At 34.1% G+C, this 20,039-nt stretch overlaps 1 long non-coding RNA gene across 1 annotated transcript; it reads right to left on the bottom strand.

Moving 5' to 3' along the window:
* Positions 1 to 2,090: 2,090 nt before the first annotated feature.
* On the bottom strand, positions 2,091 to 16,343 carry LOC138899595 (uncharacterized). The gene is made up of 2 exons (XR_011411330.1): positions 16,078 to 16,343; positions 2,091 to 2,497 (listed from the first exon to the last, which is right to left on the bottom strand). It is a non-coding gene; the product is annotated as an uncharacterized lncRNA (long non-coding RNA).
* Positions 16,344 to 20,039: the final 3,696 nt, after the last annotated feature.

Genomic DNA, 20,039 nt, shown 5'->3' with positions numbered 1-20,039 from the left:
AAAAAATCATTTTTACTTTAGTTATACTGTATAAACTTTTTGACAAAGGGGTTCGGTCAAATCTCCTTCGTTCTCCCTAGTTCCTTCCACTCAGAATAGACGGGGTGACACTACTAGAAATTCGGTAAAAACGATCAAAAAAACGGACCAACGTTGGTCGGTAATGGCAAAAAACTGACCAAAACGCGACCATTTACGTGTGGACGGTATTTTTGTGGTCGGAAAGGAATACCGACCAAAGTTGGTCGGAAATTACCGACCAACTTTGGTCGGTCAATTAAATTCAAAAAACAAATATTGCAAAAAAAACCGACCAAAGTTGGTCGGTATTTTAATTATGTTAAAAAAAAAATCACCATCTGGGGATCGAACCGGGGTCTGTACTGTGGCAAGATACTATTCTACCACTAGACCATTTGTACATTTTGTTTTAAGACTGTCTTTTATTTAATTTATACTCTTTAATTGTATTTTCGCACGAAAATAACCTACCAAAGTTGGTCGGTTTTATTAAAAAGTAAAATTACCGACCAAAGTTGGTCGATTTTTTTAAATGACCCGCCGAATTAACCGACCAATTTTGGTCGATTTTTTAAATATTAACTTTTATTTATATTAATTAAAAAACCGACCAAAGTTGGTCGGTTTCTTGAAACATAAATTTTGCGGGACTCAAAAATAGTTTCCCGCATTTTTGCGCCAAAGAAAACCGACCAAAGTTGGTCGGTTTAGTATATATATATATATATTTTTTTTTTATTTTATTTTGAAAAACTGACCAACTTTGGTCCGGTTTTTTTGTCGGTTTTTTTACCGACCAAAGTTGGTCGGTCGACCTTGGTCGGTTTTTGCCGAATTTCTAGTATTGTGAGGTAGATAAAATAACAATTATTTATCTTTGACAAATTAAGTAATGATCAACAATTAAATTAATGGAGCATGTATACAGTATAGTAAAATGCAAGGTTTTGTGGGTGGGTGATTTGTCAGGAGTCACTAGGTTTTACTTACATTGGTGTTACATCCAATGTTTCTTCTCATAAATTGTATATTATATTGTATTCTTGTAATTAAAAAGAAAAACATATCTGCATCTAATATATTCACACCTAAAACACATTAGTTTATAGTATTTGACTAATTGAAGTGATTTTACGGCTTGCTTGGATCATTGCTACATATCGTTTTATAATGTATTGTATTGTACTGTATTATATTACATTGTATCGTTTTATGGATACATCGTTTGAATAGATTGTATCGTTTGTTGTTGTTAAATAATATTTTTTTTTGTGGTAATTATGGACTTTTATTAATTACCAAGAACAATATATATCCGCAGCCTAGCTAACTATGCTAGCTGACCAAATCAAAACTCACAAAAAAAAAATATAAAACTCTATAACACAAGTTGCTGCAATTTACTCCTAATTCTAAAGGGTGCTCAGACATTACATATATAGGCAATTTCGTTAGCTATCTGCTCCCATCCTCTACTCATCTGCTCAAATACTCTCTCATTCCTTTCTATCCAGATGCTATGGATACATTCAGGATACACCATTTTAAAGAGCTAGGCTGCTAGTGATCTTCCTTTGGCATTCTTTACTGCCACTAGCAGTGTTGTTCCCAGTCTCTCGTTCCCCCACCTTGCACTTGCAACCATAATAAGACTCTGTTCCATAGCCCTTTAGCAACATACATTTAGCAAAAATAAGTGCTCTTGATTCAGATTATTGACGACAGAGAACACATGTGGTATCCACGTTCATTCCCCAAGTAACTAGTCTATCCGTTATCAGGAGTTTTCCATGGAGCATCATCCACATAGTGAACCTAGCTTTTGGCCTGGCGGCATTGTTATACATCATGCATTTCCATGGTACTTTAGGCTGATCTCCCAGAAGTTGCAAATAAGCCTACCTGATGAAACTCTTCCCAGAAGTATAGTTAACATTTATTTGTCCATCAGGGCTCTTGCTTCAAGAATCTTCCTTACCATCCAGCAGCGCTTGTTGTGGCACTGATACATTCATAAACTGCCGACCTTTTATATAGTAAGTGTGGATTCATTTGATCCGCAATGTATCTTATTTATGAGCAAGTGTCACGCCCCAAAATTTTCCACCGACGGGACCGTGATGACGCCTAACATTTCACTTGCCAGGCAAGCCAACATTAGAGAATCATTAAACCAATTCCTTATTTTCATTCAGTAAATAATAATAATTAACTAAGATAAAATATAATAAGTGTGAAATATCATAAAACTGTATTAAATTACTACCACCCGGATCTGGAGTCACAATTCACGAGCATTCTAGAATTTGCTACAAGTAATAGTCAGAAAGAAATACAACTGTCTGAATGAAAGTAACAGTAGAACAGAAAAGATAGACGGGGAATTCAAGGTCTGTGAACGCCAACAGATCTACCTCGAGTCTCTGGACAGCGGACCAATAGCAAAATCTCGATCAACCCCAGCCGGTATCAAAATCTGCACAGAAAATGCAGAGTGCGGTATCAGTATAACCGACCCCATATACTGGTAAGTGTCGAGCTTAACCTCGATGAAGTAGTGACGAGGCTAAGGCAAGGCACCTACAAATCAACCTGTACAATTTAACAGTGTATATACAAATAACAGAAATGAAGAACTAAACAGGAAATGTTGGAGGGGAATACAAGATAAGGAACTACAACAGAATGATCACCGGAGCAGTCAATATACGATGAATCAACAGGATTAGTGAATACAGTAAGAAAAATTGCACGGCATCACCCTTCGTGCTTTTACTCTCAATCTCACCATAAAATTAATAGAAACGACATGGCATCACCCTTCGTGCATTAACTTTCATATCATGGCACGACATCACCCTTCGTGCATTAATACTTACAATATGGTACGGCATCACCATTCGTGTATTAACACTCACAATATGGCACGACATCACCCTTCGTGCATTAACACTCACAATATGGCACAGCATCACCCTTGGTGCATTAACACTCTCCCTTACCATAATGCAATGCATAAATAACAACAGAGAGATAGAATAACAAGTACAAACCTTACTTCAACATTTGGTTCCATAATATCAATCTCAACTTTGAAATAAAAACTCAATTATCACCAGAAAATCCGTAAATATGATAAGAACGATAAATTGAACAACACTAGTATAACACGTAGCAATTTGGTATAGGAATGAGACAATATAAGAAAAAAAAAATAGAGAAACATGGAAAACAAGTAAATCAGCGGCGCATAAGTACTCGTCACCTCACATATACGCCGCTCACATGAATTTCACTTAGCAAGTAATCCAAGGTTCCTAATTCCCTCAAGTCAGGGTTAGACACAATACTTACCTCGCTCCGAAGGCCACTTAATTCTCAATCACAAATTTTTTTTTGGAATTCACCTCAAAACCACACGTATCTATTTAAAAATGACTCAATAATATCAAATATTGCTAAAGGAATCAATTATATTGCGTAAGTTAAATTTTTCCAATTTTTTCTCCAAAAGTCGAAAAATCGACCCCCGGACCCGCTTGGTCAAAACTCAAGGTTCGGACCAAAATCCTTTTACCCATTCACCCCCGAGCCCGAATATGTAATTAGGTTTGGAATCCGACCTCAAATTGGGATCTAAATCCTCAAATTTTAAAATTTCTAAGTTCTACCCAAAAATCCTAATTTCACCATAAAAATTCTAGATTCTAGGTTGAAATCTTGTTATAAGATGTAAAAGATTGAAAGGAAAGAGTTAGGAATCACTTACCTATGATTTGGGGAAGATTTGGTCTTTGGAAAATCGCCTCTTAAGGTTTAGGGTTTTGAAAATATGAAGAATGAATGAAAAATCCCGTCTAAGCCCCTTTTACTCAGCTGCAGGTGTCGCAATTGCGATGCCCTTCACAATCTCACTGCCTTCGCAAATGCGAGAAAAGTGTCGCATTTGCGACCTCTTAACCTCGCAAATGCGAGTAGATGTTCGCATTTGCGAACCTGCCCTTCCCAGACTCCCTTCGCAATTGCGAAGGTAACCTCGCAAATGCGAGAACTGCTAAACTAGACTTCTGATCGCAATTGCAATGAAAGCCTCGCAATTGCGGACCCTATTATGTTCGCATTTACAATGCCTGATCTCGCAATTGCGAGATCAGAGGCCTGCAACAGGTTCAGTTATACCATAAAATTTTCTAAGTTCAAAACATCCCATGGCCTATCCGAAACTCACCCGAGCCCTCGGGGCTCCAAACCAAACATGCACATAAGTCTAAAAATATCATACGAACTTGCTCGCGCGATCAAATCGCCAAAATAACACCTAGAACTACGAATTTAGTACCAAATCAAATAAAATTCTCAAGAACACTTTAAAATTCATAACTTCTCAACTGGACGTCCGAATCACGTCAAATCAACTGTGTTTATCAACAAATTTCACAGACAAGTCTTAAATATCATAATGAACCTGTACCGGGCTCCAGAACTAAAATTCTCACCCGATACTAACAATGCCAAATATCAATCAATACTTAAAAATAAAAAATTTCCAAACTTTTAATTTTTATCAAAAATTCATAACTTGAGCTAGGGACCTCCGAATTCGATTCCGGGCATACGCACAGGTCCCATAATTCGATACAGACACACCGGGACCGTCAAAATACGGATCCGGGGCCGTTTACCAAAAATGTTGATCAAAGTCAACTAAAATCAACTTTTAAGGCATAAATTCTTATTTTTATCAATTTTTAACATAAAAGCTTTCCGGAAACCTGTCCGGACTGCGCACGCAAATCAAAGAGGGTAAAAATAAGATTTTTAAGGCTTAAAAGCATAAATTCGAGTTCTAAAACATAAGATGACCTTTTGGGTCATCACAGCAAGATTCCAACAAGTTTTAATTATAACAACTTTATTCCATAGCTTCAAGTTAACTAAATTCAATCCTCCAAAAGACTTTGCCATACACGTTTTCTCCCAAGCTACTAAAGCTTTTTTAGTGACCACATTTTCTCTAGACCAGATATAGCTTCTCCAGTAGGTTTCAATTATTTTAGTAACCTTGACTGGGATCATAAACAGTTGGGCCCAATATGTTTGCATTCCAAAAATAACAGTCTAAACTAGTTGAGTTATTCCTACATAAGAGAGTTTCTTTGCTATCCAAAAATATTTTTATTGTTTGATTTTACTGTATCGTATTATACTGTAACTGATAAGTTTTCTAAAATACCCTCAATCAAATATTAAATTTATCAAGAATTAAACATAAAAATAATTTAAGAAAATCTCTTCTACTAATTTATCACTGATTATGTAGCTTAAAAACAAGAGCAAAAACCTAAAGAAAAAGGTTAACTATCATTAGCAACAAAAACAAAATAGAATAATGGAAAGAGAGAAAAAAACGAACGGAGATTTGGATGAAAAGAAAGGCATTTTGGAAGATGGACGAAGACAAAGTAGGTCAATAGGATGGAGATTTAGAGTTAAATTTTTTTTTAAAAAAGTAAAGGATAAAATATAATTATGGAGTAATAAGTAAGGGAATAATAGAAAAAAAAAATAGGAAACAATCCCACCACACTAAATCTGTTGTTTCATAAAATGGGACTTTTTATTGTTTCGGAACGACGAATTTAATAATACAATAAAATCAATTTTAAAAAAACAATCAAAACAAATATTATTTTGGAAAAATAATACAATACGATACAATGGCTAACAACCATCCAAACAAGTTGTTAAGGTAAAAGAAATTATGGTACTTCACTTAGTATCGGCATTATTTTTCTTTTTCCTTTTTATCAGTTTAAGTTGCTCGTAATATGTTATTCTTTTAAGGTTGTTTTTCCAATCTCTATTTTCAAGACCTTGTATTTTCTAAACTAGATTTCGTCACGTCATGATAGCATCCTTAGATGCTCAACTATATTCAAAGACAATGATGAAGCTTTGGAATCTCAAAGAGGGCCTTTAACAAGATGTCAAGTTAAAGAGTTGTAAAACAAGGTCATTATACTTCAAGTGCAAATAAAGAAGTTGTTAATTGGGAGAAAGAGCTCAAGGATAAAGGATGTGAATTGGCTAGGTGTTATAATTATTTTATGGTCCAAATTTATGTCTAAGAAGAGGAGTATTGGATCCCAAGAGATATCCTTTTAAAAAGGTCCTGATCAGTCCATTTTGGACCATTTTGGCACCTAAAATGTGTCCAAACTTGCAGCCCAATAAGTCCTACATGAAGGCATATTTTTATAACATAAAAAGGACTTACTTGATTTCAAATAATGGTACAATAGTCGTGCTAGATGTTGATCGCAAGTTGGTGCCAAGTTACTTGCAAATGTTCTTCGAGATTTTCAAGATTTTTAAAATTCTATCCAAGATTGGTTTTGGACTTTTAAGATCATATCCTAAGGTAGTTGGATATTTTTGTCCAAAGTAGTTAGGACTTTATTTCTTTTCCAAGATTTCTAAGATTTCCAAGATTAGTTTTGGACTTTCAAGATTCTATCCTAATGTAGTTGGACTTTTTGTCCAAAGTAATTAGAACTTTCTTTCTTTATTTTTTTGGTAGAATTTCGTGACTCCCTCTCTATATAAAGGGTGCCTTAATTGTTTTTAGGGGAGACGATAATAAACAATATCAACAAAAAATTGTGAGATTTTTCTTACACTCTTGTGGGTGGCTGCTCTTGGATTTATTCTTCAACCTTCAAGAATCAACTAAAGGTGGTAAGATTAAACCCTTTTCAAAATCTTAGATCACTTCTAGGTATTCAAGAAAGGTGATAAGTTTAGGCTTATTGTTGTTCTTGTTATTCTAAAGGGTCGGGTTTCACAATCTATCTTTTGTTTTTAATTCTCTACCAAAGGCGATTAGTTCTTCGTTAGCTAATTGTTGTTGCTAGAATTTAACTTCAAGAATAGACTTCTTGAATTCAAGACATTCTTTCTTGAATTCAATCTATCTTTAATTTTTTATCTTCTTTTTCGTTTCCCTATTTCTTTTAGCTTCCGCACGTTTCTTGATTTTTTTGTTTTTCTTTAATAATTCTTGAATCCCCTATCGTGTTGTAATCACGTCATACTTTCTTTATGCTCATATTAGAATTTGAAATTCCTAACCTCCATTAGGGGTGTTAATAAATATTCAAAATCGACTAAACCGACCAAATCGAACTAATTATTAGGTTTCATTCAATAAAATCATAACTTTTTTTTAATCTATAATCGTACATATAATTAGGGTATGTTTTTTATTTTATGAAAAAAAGTCAAAAAATAACGAACTATACCGAATAAATTTTATATATTAAGTTTAAAAATAATAATGCATTAATCTTGTTACAAGCCAACAAGTAATTAAAACTCAAATTCTCAATTTCTGAACCTATGATATTACTCCTATTGAAACTAAATTAGTTTCAACATCTTGATTAGCAAGGCATAAGGTATTCCACCGATTATGAATAGCAAACTATACAATGTATTGAATATTTTTTCTCTCATATGATTTACTTTTTGAATATTTAATCTTCTAAGACTCTATTCATGCGTCTGAGCTTGATCATGTGATTTATATTTCTTTTATCTTTGCTTAATTTCTTTTACGTTACCGTAGAATAGTGAGATGGATATCTACTCTAGCCATCTTTCATGTTTTATTGATTCATCATCCGTTAAACAGTAAAAATGTCTAGAGAATTTTGCCAAGTCTTATACAAGTACTATGTTATCACCTTCTAACTTCTGTCAGTGACTTTTACATGACATTTAAAAAAATACTGAAAATTAACCGAACTTTACCGATATCGAAGAGAAACCGATATGATTGTGATGGTTTTGGAAAGTCTAATTTTGGTTATATAAAATAGAGTAATCAAAAAATTGATATGGTACAAATTTTATAAAATAACCGGTCCAAGCGAACCGTTGATGCCCTAACCTCCCTGCTCTACAATTGTTCTCTTATTCGCCTTCTCTCCTTTTTTTATTTTTTCCTAATAAGGCTTCCTTTCATTACATGGTAATAGGAATTACTGTTTTTGGTTGTGCAAGGTAAAAAAACATTCTCTAGTTTTATATCAATTATTTTTTCCATTATTTGTTATTGGACCTCCAATATCTTAATTTTTAAATTTTCATGTTTATCAGATGTTTAATAAAGCGATTTTAATTTAGTTAAAAGCATAGGTAGGATATAGTGATTCTGAACAGAGCTTGTTAAAAAATGGCATGGACTCAATTAGTAAAACAAAATAAAGAAGGATTCAGTGAACTAGGGTATGTTAATAAAATGTATGTTACGATATAAGCATGTGAGAGCCACATGAGTAGTTAATTAGTTAAGAGGGTAGTTAGTTGTTAAAAGTAAGTTAAGGGTATTTTAGTCTTTTCATCTCTTCTTTCTTCTTCTTCTAGTATATATCGATTGTATAAAGAGTGTAAAGCTCAGACTTGCTCATTCTCTTAATAACAGAAATCTGTTCTAGAATCTTCCTCCATTAACGAGCTCAAGCAGTCCTTACAATTTGACATGGTATCAGAGCGGCATGCCTAGATCGCACCACATTGATTTCTGATTTCAATTGTTGTCCTCAATTTCTGATTTCTTAATTACTCGAAGTTCAATTGAAATTTGACGAAATCGTCGATGTCAGACATAGATTCATCCATGGCGGAAACTGTGTCGATCGATCACAATCATCCTCTTTATGTTGGTCCTTCCGACACACCTAGCTCAGTTGTAGTTCCAGTTAAGCTTACAGGCTCAGAGAACTATGGGTTATGGAGTAGGTCGATGCAGATCGCTCTTTTGGGGAAGAAGAAACTAGGTTTTGTTACTGGACACATGCAAAAGGGATGCGTATGAAGAAGAGTTACTGGAACAGTGGGAAACATATAACGCCATTTTTCTATCATGGATTATGAACAATGTAGCACCTGAATTGTTAAGTGGAGTTGTGTATGCATCAGATGCGCACCTAGTGTGGGAGGATTTGTGCGAAATGTTCAAAAAAGTGAATCGTGTAAGAATTTTTCAGTTGCATCGTGAAATTACAACTTTGGAACAAGGAACTAGTTCTGTGTCTGTGTATTTTTCGAAATTGAAGGAACTTTGGCATGAGTATGATGTTTTGGTTCCTTTCCCAAATTGTTGTGAAAAATCGAAGGATCATGCAGAGCAATTGCATCAACAGAGAGTTATACAGTTTTTGTCTGGATTAAATGATTCGTATGATCAAGCAAGAAGACAAATTCTCATGAAAACTAATTCCCCCTCTCTCAACCAGACCTATGCAATGATTATTCAAGATGAAAGTCAACACACAATTGGTGCAAACCTAATAACGGATAAGATGGAACCCCCAGCTATGCAAGCAGGAAGAGGAAAGGGAAGAAAACAACTCCTTTAATGTGAATTCTTTCATATGAAGGGGCATACCAAAGAGAATTATTACAAAATTATAGGTTACCCTACTGATTTTGTTCCAAAGATAAGATATGGTGAAGGTGTGAAGAATGCAGGAGGTTGGCAACAAAATTCTAGTGTTGGAAAGCCAGGAGGATGGAATGCAGCTGGTAAGCAAGGTGGTTGGAGAAAAGAGCCCATGGCAATGATCAATAATGCAGATGTGTCTTCATCATGTGTACAAGGAAATGGAGATAATGCATTCAGAGCTACTGAAGCAAATGAAACCAGGGGATACCACTACTTTACAGATGACTAGTACAATCAGATACTGAACCTGCTGAGCAAAGAACCTGAAGAGCACCATGCCAACATGGCAAGTACAGGTACAAGTACAAGTATAGTCAGCTGCCTAATGGCAAGTTATACACAAAATCAAAAGAGCAAGGAGTGGATTATAGACTCAGGTGCCACACATCATATTACCTCTGATATAGAATTATTAACAGATACTAAATGCACAGGAAAGACAGACAAGGATAGAGTACATCTTCCTACTGGGGAAAAGGCTGACATTACTCATACTGGTAGTACAACCTTATTAGATAAGAGGACAATCAGAGATGTGCTTTATGTTCCAAACTTCAAGTTTAACCTACTATCAGTGTCAAAGCTAACTAGGGAGCTGAATTGTAATGCAAACTTCTTTCCTGATTTTTGTGTATTTCAGGACCTTTGGAATGGAAAGGTGAAGGGGATTGGTAAAGAAAGAGGAGGTCTACATCTGCTCAAGGGTGATCAATGTGGAAGACTAGCTAGCAGAATAAGGACTTTCAATTATGTGAGCATGATGACTAAAGGTTCGTGTGGCCTGTGGAACAAGAGACTAGGACATCTTTCCTTGTCAGTGATGAAACATATAGTAGGTCTACATAATAAAGTTAGCAGTGTGATACAAGATAGGTGCCTTGTATGTCCTTTGGCTAAAACAAACTAGATTGAAATTTTCATTAAGTGATTCTAGAGCAGATACATTATTTTATCTTGTGAATATGGATTTGTGGGGACCTTATAAAATTGCTACTTTTGACAAAAAATAATACTTTTTGATAGTTGTGGATGACCATTCTAGATATACATGGATATTGTTTATGCAGTTAAAATTTGAAACCATAGTAGCAATAAAATAGTTCTTGACCATGGTTAGGAATCAGTTTAGCATTCTAGTTAAGGTGATAAGGTCAGATAATGGGACAGAGTTATTCAACAAGCAATGTGCAGAGTTGTTGAATGCTCTGGGTATCATCCATCAGAGTAGTTGTCCCTATACTCCACAACAGAATGGGATAGTGGAAAGGAAGCATAGGCACATACTTGATACTGCAAGAACCTTAAGGTTTGAGGGATCAATTCCAATCAAATACTGGGGAATAATGTCTATTTGACCAACATACTACCATCCAGTGTCCTAGGGGGCAAGACTCCATATGGGGTCTTATATTGCAAGAAGCCTAGTCTTGCACACCTTAGAGTTGTAGGATGTATTTGTTATGCTACAAATATAGTTAAGACAGATAAATTTGTAGAAAGGGCTGGAGCAGCTGTTATGATGGGCTATTCTGAAACTCAGAAAGGCTATATTTTATTTGGCTTATCCACAAAGCAATTTTTCACAAGTAGGGATGTTATTTTTAGAGAATTTGAGTTCTTATTTTCTAAGGAGAATGAGAACAATTCAGTCACTCAGGAGTGTGGGGGAGAAATGAATCCATTGTTATTTTCTCCTTTACATACTAATGTGTTGAAGGAAACAAGCAATTTAAATTCCATGGAGGAAGCGGTAGCTCTGTAGGACAACAAGCAGAGCATAGTGCAGGAGAACTCAGACTCATACTCATTGAATTTGCAGGAGATGGATATTGCAGGAGTCCCTGAGAATGCATAGGAGATATCAACCACAATTGAGAATCAGGAAGGAAATATAAATTAGCAGCAGGGAAATGCAACAAGCCCAAGACCAGACAGAAAATCTACAAGGCAGGTCAAGGAACCAATATGGATGAAAGATTATGTGACAACCAAAAGGAACACAAACTGCAACTATCCTATATCAAATTACTTGGCCTATGATCAGACCACTCCTAGCTACCAATGTTACTTAGTAAAATTCTCTCAGTTGACTGAACCACGGACATTCAAGGAGGCTGTGAAGGATAGTAGGTGGATAGAAGCAATGAAACAAGAAGTGAAGGCATTAAAAGACAACAACACATGGAAGGTGGTAGACTTACCAGCAGGGAAGAATGTTGTTGGATCAAAATTGGTATATAAAATCAAGTTCAAGGCAGATGGAGACATAGAGAGGTTCAAAGCCATACTGGTTGTAAAAGGATACAGTCAAAGGGAAGGCTTGAACTACCATGACACCTTCTCACTAGTGGCAAAAATGGTCACTATGAGGACTGTCATTGCATTGGCTGCTTCAAGAGGGTAGGGATTATACCAGATGGATGTTTATAATGCTTTCCTGCAGGGAGATCTATATGAAGAAGTGTATATGGAGTTACCTGAAGGTTTTAGAAAGCCAGGAGAAAAGAAGGTGTGCAAACTAATGAAGTCACTATATGGACTCAAGCAAGCTTCAAGGCAATGGAATATTAAACTCACTGAGGCTTTATTGGGGGTTGGTTTTGTACAAAGCCACCATGGCTACTCATTGTTCACACTGAGGAGTCAAGAAGGTATAGTAGTCATCCTTGTTTATGTGGATGATCTCCTCATCACAGGAAGTTGTGCAAATCTGATTAAGAAAGCCAAAGACATACTGCATCAAAACTTTAAGGTGAAGGATCTGGGAGAGTTGAAATATTTTCTGGGAATTGAAGTCCTAAGATCTAATAGAGGAGTACTACTGAATCAGAGGAAATATGTGCTAGAATTAATATCAGACATGGGATTAAGTGAAGCTAAACCTGCATGCACACCATTGGAAGTCAATTCAAAAATGACTTCAATAGAGTATGACAAAGAAAATGGAATCACATGAGACATGGCTTTACAAGATGTTAGCACTTATCAGAGGCTAGTAGGAAAATTTTTGTATGTTACTATAACAAGGCCTGACATTAATTATGTTGTACAAGCCTTGAGTCAGTTTATGCATGCACAAAAAAGGTCTCATTGGGATGTTGCATTGAGAGTGGTAAGATACTTAAAGAGTGCACCAGGCCAGGGTGTATTACTGCAGTCTGAATATGCTAAGGAGCTCACATGCTGGTGTGACTCAGATTGGGCTGCTTGTCTTAATACAAGAAGGTCTATTACTGGTTATGCTATCAAGTTTGGCAACTCATTGATCTCTTAAAAATTAAAGAAGCAACAAAATATTTCAAGGAGTTCAGATGAAGTAGAATACAAAAGTATGGCTGCAAGTATTGCAGAATTGACTTGGCTACTTAGTTTGTTCAAGGAGTTGGGTATGATAATAGAATGACCAGTCACAGTACTCAGTGATAGTAAGTCAACCATTCAACTAGCAGTTAATCCTGTGTTTCATGAAAGAACAAAGCATATAAAGATCGACTGTCATTTCATTTGAGACAAAATCAAGGAAGGGATGGTCAAGACAACATATGTCAGCACTAAGGAGCAGCAGGCAGATCTGTTAACTAAAGCTTTAGGAGCTGCTCAACATGATTATCTACTTGGCAAGCTTGGAGTGTTCAATGTTTTGCACCCTCCAGCTTGAGGGGGCATGTTATGATATAAGCATGTGAGAGTCACATGGGTAGTTAATTAGTTAAGAGGGTAGTTAGTTGTTATAAGTAAGTTAAGGGTATTTTAGTCTTTTCAGTTCTTCTTCCTTCTTCTTCTAGTATATATCGATTGTATATAAGAGTGTAAAGCTCATTCTCTTAATAACAGAAATCTGTTCTAGAATCTTCCTCCATTAACGAACTCAAGCAGTCCTTACAATTTTACAGTGTCCTATGATAGAAGAATACTCATTTAACATGCTACATTTACCTAATTCATACAACAACTTGAACAAAGTTTAGATACATCCCCGCTTATGAATTTTAAATGCGAGGCTAAATGTGTATTTTTCTTTTTCGTTTTCATTATGCTATGCTCCTTTCCAATACAAAGGGCTGTAACTGTAAGTCAAAATATGTGACCCGGGTCACCGAGATCAGTAGGGTTATAGGTTTTTATGGGCCATGGGACCCGATCCACTGTAAACGTGTAGGGTCCACCATCAAGTGGATGGGTCGGCGAAAGCATTGGATACACGGCCCTTCTAAGTTCTAACTTTAGTAAAATTATTTTAAAATAGCCATTGTTTTGCAGAAAATTTCAACATAATATGCGGGATTATCAAGTTTTTGCGTATAAACTTTTAGTATATTATGTTATAACTCCAGCACACGAAAAGTTATACCATAATATGTTGGATTATGGAGCTCTTGCATATAAACTTCCCGCATATTATGTTGAAACTCTAACACATTATGAAATTTTAGTACATTATGTTGGAAGCTCATATATAAAAAAAATTCGAACTCCAACATATTATACTCATTGACGGAGATACAGTGCTCCAAGGTTGGTCAGGCAAACACCCTTAACCAGAAAATTATACTGTGTAAAATGCTATTCTACTTCAATATATAATACAATTTGCACACCCTTACCACAACTAGGCGAGATAGCCCAGCGGTTAGCGGCGGAGCTAGCCCATTGAGTATGGGTTCGGCGAAACCCAGTTGCTTTAGTTCAATTTATGTATTTGTCTTTAAAAATTTATTAAAAATATATAAATTATTAATTTATAATCCAGTAACTTAAAAGAATTAGAACTCTGAACCCATAAACTTTAAATGTTGGCTCCGCATCCGCCAGCGGTGAAGGGTGTTGAGAAAGTTTTGCTCATTGTAGGTTCATTGTTATAGTGGAATTGTCGTACCCAACTCTCAATTCCCAAATCACAGTCGTCTTTGGCTTTAATATTAAAAGAAATTGCTTAACTAAAAGCTACTTAATAATAAAAATCCTAAAATCTCTCTACGAGAATACAAACCAACTTTGTCAAAATAGAAAAAGGGAAAACAATCAGTAAAGAAACAAAAGAAACCCTCAGCTTTCTGCTGCGTCACCATTGTTGCACGCCGGCTCTCTTATCCAAAGTTTGAATAATGTTTATGAAATTTCTGACTACGCTACTGCTAAAATATTTCTTAATTTTTAAGGATATTTTTATTCAGGTTTCATCTTTACATATAAAAGTGACTAAATTTTGATTTATTTTTGAAACTATAACTATTTTTTAATTATCAATTATAAATCTAACTATTTTCTTTTTCCCAAGAAACTTTAGTTTATCGATTAGCTCTGTGTTTTTATTCCAATCATATAAAAATAAGTGAAATCATATTTGTTCAAATATATTGCAAAAAAAAAATTAAAAAAAAAATTAAAAATCTTTGTTTTCTCACTACGTATAATTTAAATTTATCAGATTGGATAATGAAAAGCAAAACGATTCTTGTTAAAGATAAGAGCGAAATTGCTGGAGTTCATTGGAGCAAATTTGACCCTTTTATTCTCGTTTTATCGTATGACCTTTTGTCTCTCTGCCTAAAGTTAGGCTGGGACCCACACCCACAAATTTTTCTCTCATTCTGTTATTATTTATATGTATCAATGTTGTCTGATGTACAGACAAAGTCCATGACACATTTTGGTCCAACATGTATCAAGTGGGTCCCAAAACTTTGGCCACATCGTTTCTCTTTCGAGGCGATGATTTGTTTAATCAATTACTGACATTTTAAGCATGATTGCATTTTTTTCTACATTAATATAATATAATACCTAAAATTAAATTAATAACTTAAATTGTTTATCTACTAAATGGAGTATGAAATATGGAGTAGTACTTATGTCAAAGGAAAAAGAAAACAAAAGGGGAAAAGATTAACATTGATCAGTTTTCTCTTGCTAGGACTAATTTTTTTGTTACTTTTAAAAAACAGCTTGACAAAGGTTGCGTATATGCATTGTATCACATTTTTACACTGTTTTGTTGTATAAGAAGCACGCCACCAATGTATAGTAAAATTGAATTATCTGTTTAATCTAGTCAGTATTTTGATTGTGGTTCTAAAAAATATCTGCTTGATAGTTGAAACTTCTCTATACAATCTAATGCTTTTTATGGATAGGGTAATTTCATTATTTCCTTATTTGATCATGTAAATCTCTTTTCCACGGTTTTAGTTGAACACTTTGAACCATCAAAAATCAAATAAAAATTTCGCAAGCAAAACCCATTGTTTTTTATTTTTTGGTGATGAGAATAATGATCAACTAAACGTTATTACAAGCAGGGACTACTTTTGGATACATTAAGACAGATCCTTAACTCTCAAAAACATCTAAGTTACTTCCATTTTTTCGCTGGTCAGCAACTTCATTCATTTTACTTGCAAGACTTCTCAAACATATTTTTCAATATTGATACTCTCTATTTGCAAATACTAATGGCTAAACCAGTTATTGCAATTATTATATTTCTGCATGTGCAAATATTGAAATAGATTTATGATCAAGATTTGAAAGGAACATTAATCTCTTACTTGGAATTTATTGCATAGTGGAGGAACCAGAAAAGAAACACCACAAGATTTGAAGAAAACGAGAATATAATCCATTTTTCATCTTGGTATATATTATTCTTCAGCACTTGAAAATCAACTTTCTTTTTCCAATAGGCAGATAAACTTTGAGCTAGCATTGGGGGGCTTCCTTGTGGATATTGAAGCAGAGAGCATTTCAAGTTTGTTTATATACAATTTGGGCTATACATACAAGAAGAAGAAGAAGATACTGGAAATAGAAAAATAGTGGATATATATATATATATATATATATATATATATATATATATATATATTATATGCACATTAATTTATAAGGTCAATTTAATTCAGAAAGCGAACTGTTAGCTGTTGGGACCTTATTTAATTCAGAAAGCGAACTGTTTGCTACTTGCCCAAACATGGGCCTACCCTGTAAAGTTAGGTAATGGTTGATTGGTAGCATCTTAAGAAACAATATTCACATAAACTTGGCATTATTGTTAATATATACTCATATATGTAGCTTCTATGTATCTTTTATACTAGTATTTGTGCAAGTTATGCAAGAATTTTTATGTTTTATTTTATTTTAAATTAGAATAATGATATTAAAAATGCACGAATTAAAATAACTAAAATGACAACACTAATATAATAAAATATCTTTAATAGATGTTTAAGAAGTAAACACCTATTTTAAATTATATTATATACAGTACTAATCTTTATACAACAAGTTATATAGCCAATAAGAAATAATCTTGCGATGTAATTTAGGGTATTATAATTCTTGCATAACTTATCTTTAACCAATTAACTACTTACATGGCAAAAAACAAAATCGTATTCAATCAAATATATTCACTTAAATAAAATAATGGAAAATAGAAATTTAATTCGCAACAGAAGACGATAAGGGCACCACTTATCCCGTCTAAAAAGTGCGTCCACTATGCCATCCCCAACTCACCTTCTTTGACATCAAAAGATTTTTCATATTCAATAAATAAATAAAAAATCAAATATACCTTTGTACTATGATAAAAGGTTTAAGTATACTTTCGTTATATTTTAGGTTCAAATATACCTCTATCATAATATTATTGGTTCAAATATACTATTCTTCTGTTAAGTTTGTCCAAAGAGGACATCTAATCCTACATGATACTGATATTTGATGAGGTGGATGTCACATCGCACGCCACTTCAGTGCCCCTAATCCGTATACAAAAGACTAAAATTTGAAATACAATATTTTTTATGGTAGCAGTAATGGTGACAATAGTGGTGGAGGGAAGAAAATTTTAGCGGTAGAAAAAAAAATAGAAGGGGAAGGTAAAATGGGTTAGGGGCGCTTAGGTGGCAAGCCATGTGATATTCACCTCATGAAATGTCAGTGCCACGTAGGATTGAACGTTCACTTTGGACAAACTTAACGAAAAATGAGTATACTTGAACCAATAATATAACGATATGGATATATATATATACACTCAAAGTATAACGAGAGTTACATTTAAACTTTTTTTTTTTATAGTAAAAAGATATATTTGGCCCTTTTTCGAAAGAAAAAAAAAAAGCTAAATAGGTAGAACATGTCCAATAAAACTAATGACAGCGGGAACAAGGAAAGATTCAAAAGTGACAATGATTTAAAAGTATAGAAAAAATAGTACATATTACTAACACATAAATTCAAAATGAGGTAAAAGAAGAAAGCAGCGTTGTATAATTAGACACGTAATGGAGTTGAAGGAATAAAGCAAATGAATATACATCACAAGATAAGATTATGGTTGTTTCTTATCCAATTAAGTCATTTTATTTTGGTCCCAATCATTTACCTATTTTGATTGGACCACAATACTAATATTACCAGTAATGAATTTTAGCCGTTCAAAAGCTAACTATTTTGGGACCCACCATTATTTCTTTTTCCTTTATTTTTTATTTTCAAGTAATATTTTCTCAATCAAGAAAATCCTTTTTTTTTAGCTCCTTTGTCCTTCAAACAAAAGCAAATTTAAAGCATGTTTATTCTTTTGTCAAAAAGGAGATACTAGATAGGACTTTGAATTTCGCTTTCAACCTCTGAATTTGACATAAATCAATCACCTCAATTTGTTTAAATATATTACTAATTGGGTCCAGCAAATTTGTCATCTTTAAGCTATGACCTAATCTTTGAAAAGTTCATTAATTAATAAATTATTCTTTGGAAACTGAAGTGCTGGAATTTAACATAATTGACTAATGTTGCTGGTTTCTTGCACAAAATGGAAAAAAGATAGAACAAAGAAAATTTGAGAAAAACAATCAAAAAGGTGAAGAACTTCCTATTTTTTACTTTCACTCATTCCTTACTAATAGAAGCTTATCTCTTGCCAAAATTTAAGATTCTTAAATAAAATACATTATAATGTTATAAAATAAAGACAGTAAAGTAAAGACAAGTATAGAGAGAAACTGATATATTATTCAAACTTCAAACTTATGTACATAATGAACTGAATTCTCCTCTATTTATAGAAGAAAGGAAGCTGCTATGTAAGTTGCTACTGCAAGCTGCTGTGTAAGCTGCTAGTGCAAGCTGCTGTGTAAGCTACTACTGCAAGCTGCTTGTAAGTTGTTGTTGCAAGCTGATGTGTAAGCTATTTGTAAGCTGATGTGTAAGCTGCTACTCTAAGTTGTTGTGCCAGATATAGATAATCTTCTATCATGGGTAATATTTATCCATAACGGAGTACCGAAAGGATAAGCTTTTTCAGGAGGCTTATTTCCAATGGAGTACTAAATAGATAAACATATTTGCGGCAGAGTCTCATATGAATAAGCTTCTTCAGGAAGCTTATTTACAACGGAGTACTAAATGAACATCCATAATATAATATATTTATAACACTCCCCCTTGGATATTCATTAAAAAATAATGTGCCTCATTAAAACCTTACTAGAAAAAAATCATGTGGGAAAAAATCTCAATGAAGGAAAAAGAGTACACATATTTAGTAATACGCATTGCTAGATGCCTCATTAAAAACCTTATAAGGAAAACTCTGTGGGAAAAAAACTTTAGTAAGGAAAAAAGAGTACATCGGGTATTTTACTCCCCCTGATGAAAACCTTGTTTCAAATACTTAAGTCTCCACATTCCAATCTTGTATACCATTTTCTCAAAAGTTAAAGTTGGTAAAGATTTAGTGAATAAATCTGTCGGATTGTCACTTGAACAGATTTGTTGCACATCAATGTCACCATTTTTCTGAATATCGTGTGTGTAGAATAATTTTGGTGAAATGTGCTTCATTCTATCTCCTTTTATAAATCCTCCCTTCAATTGAGCTATGCATGCAGCATTGTCCTCGTATAAAATTGTAGATCTTTTATCACATTCCAAACCATATTTTTCTTGAATAAAATGAATCACTGATCTCAACCATACGCATTCCCTACTTACTTCATGAATAGTTATTATCTCAACATGATTTGGAGAAGTAGCAACAATAGATTGCTTTGTGGAGCGCCATGATATGACAGTACCTCTACATGTAAACATGTACCCGGTTTGAGATCGTACTTTATATGGATCAGATAAATAACCTGCATCTGCATAACCAATAAGATCTGCACTACTTTTGTTAGCATAAAACAAACCCATATCAAGAGTTCCCTTTAAATATCGCAAAATATACTTAATCCCATTCCAATGTCTCTTTGTAGGAGAAGAGCTATATCTTGCTAGTAAATTAACAGAAAATGCTATGTCAGGCCTTGTAGCATTAGCAAGATATATAAGTGCACCAATTACACTGAGATATGGTGTTTCAGGACCAAGGAGTTCCTCTTCCTCTTCTGGAGGTCGAAACGGGTCCTTATTCACTTCAAGTGATCGAACAGCCATTGGAGTACTCAATGGGTGCGCTTTGTCCATGTAAAAGCATTTTAAGACCCTTTTTGTA

This window comes from Nicotiana tomentosiformis, chromosome 9, assembly GCF_000390325.3.
Source record: "Nicotiana tomentosiformis chromosome 9, ASM39032v3, whole genome shotgun sequence".
NCBI lineage: Eukaryota > Viridiplantae > Streptophyta > Magnoliopsida > Solanales > Solanaceae > Nicotiana > Nicotiana tomentosiformis.
Note: the sequence above shows the minus strand (reverse complement) of the source record. Positions and strands in the feature narration are given on the sequence as shown.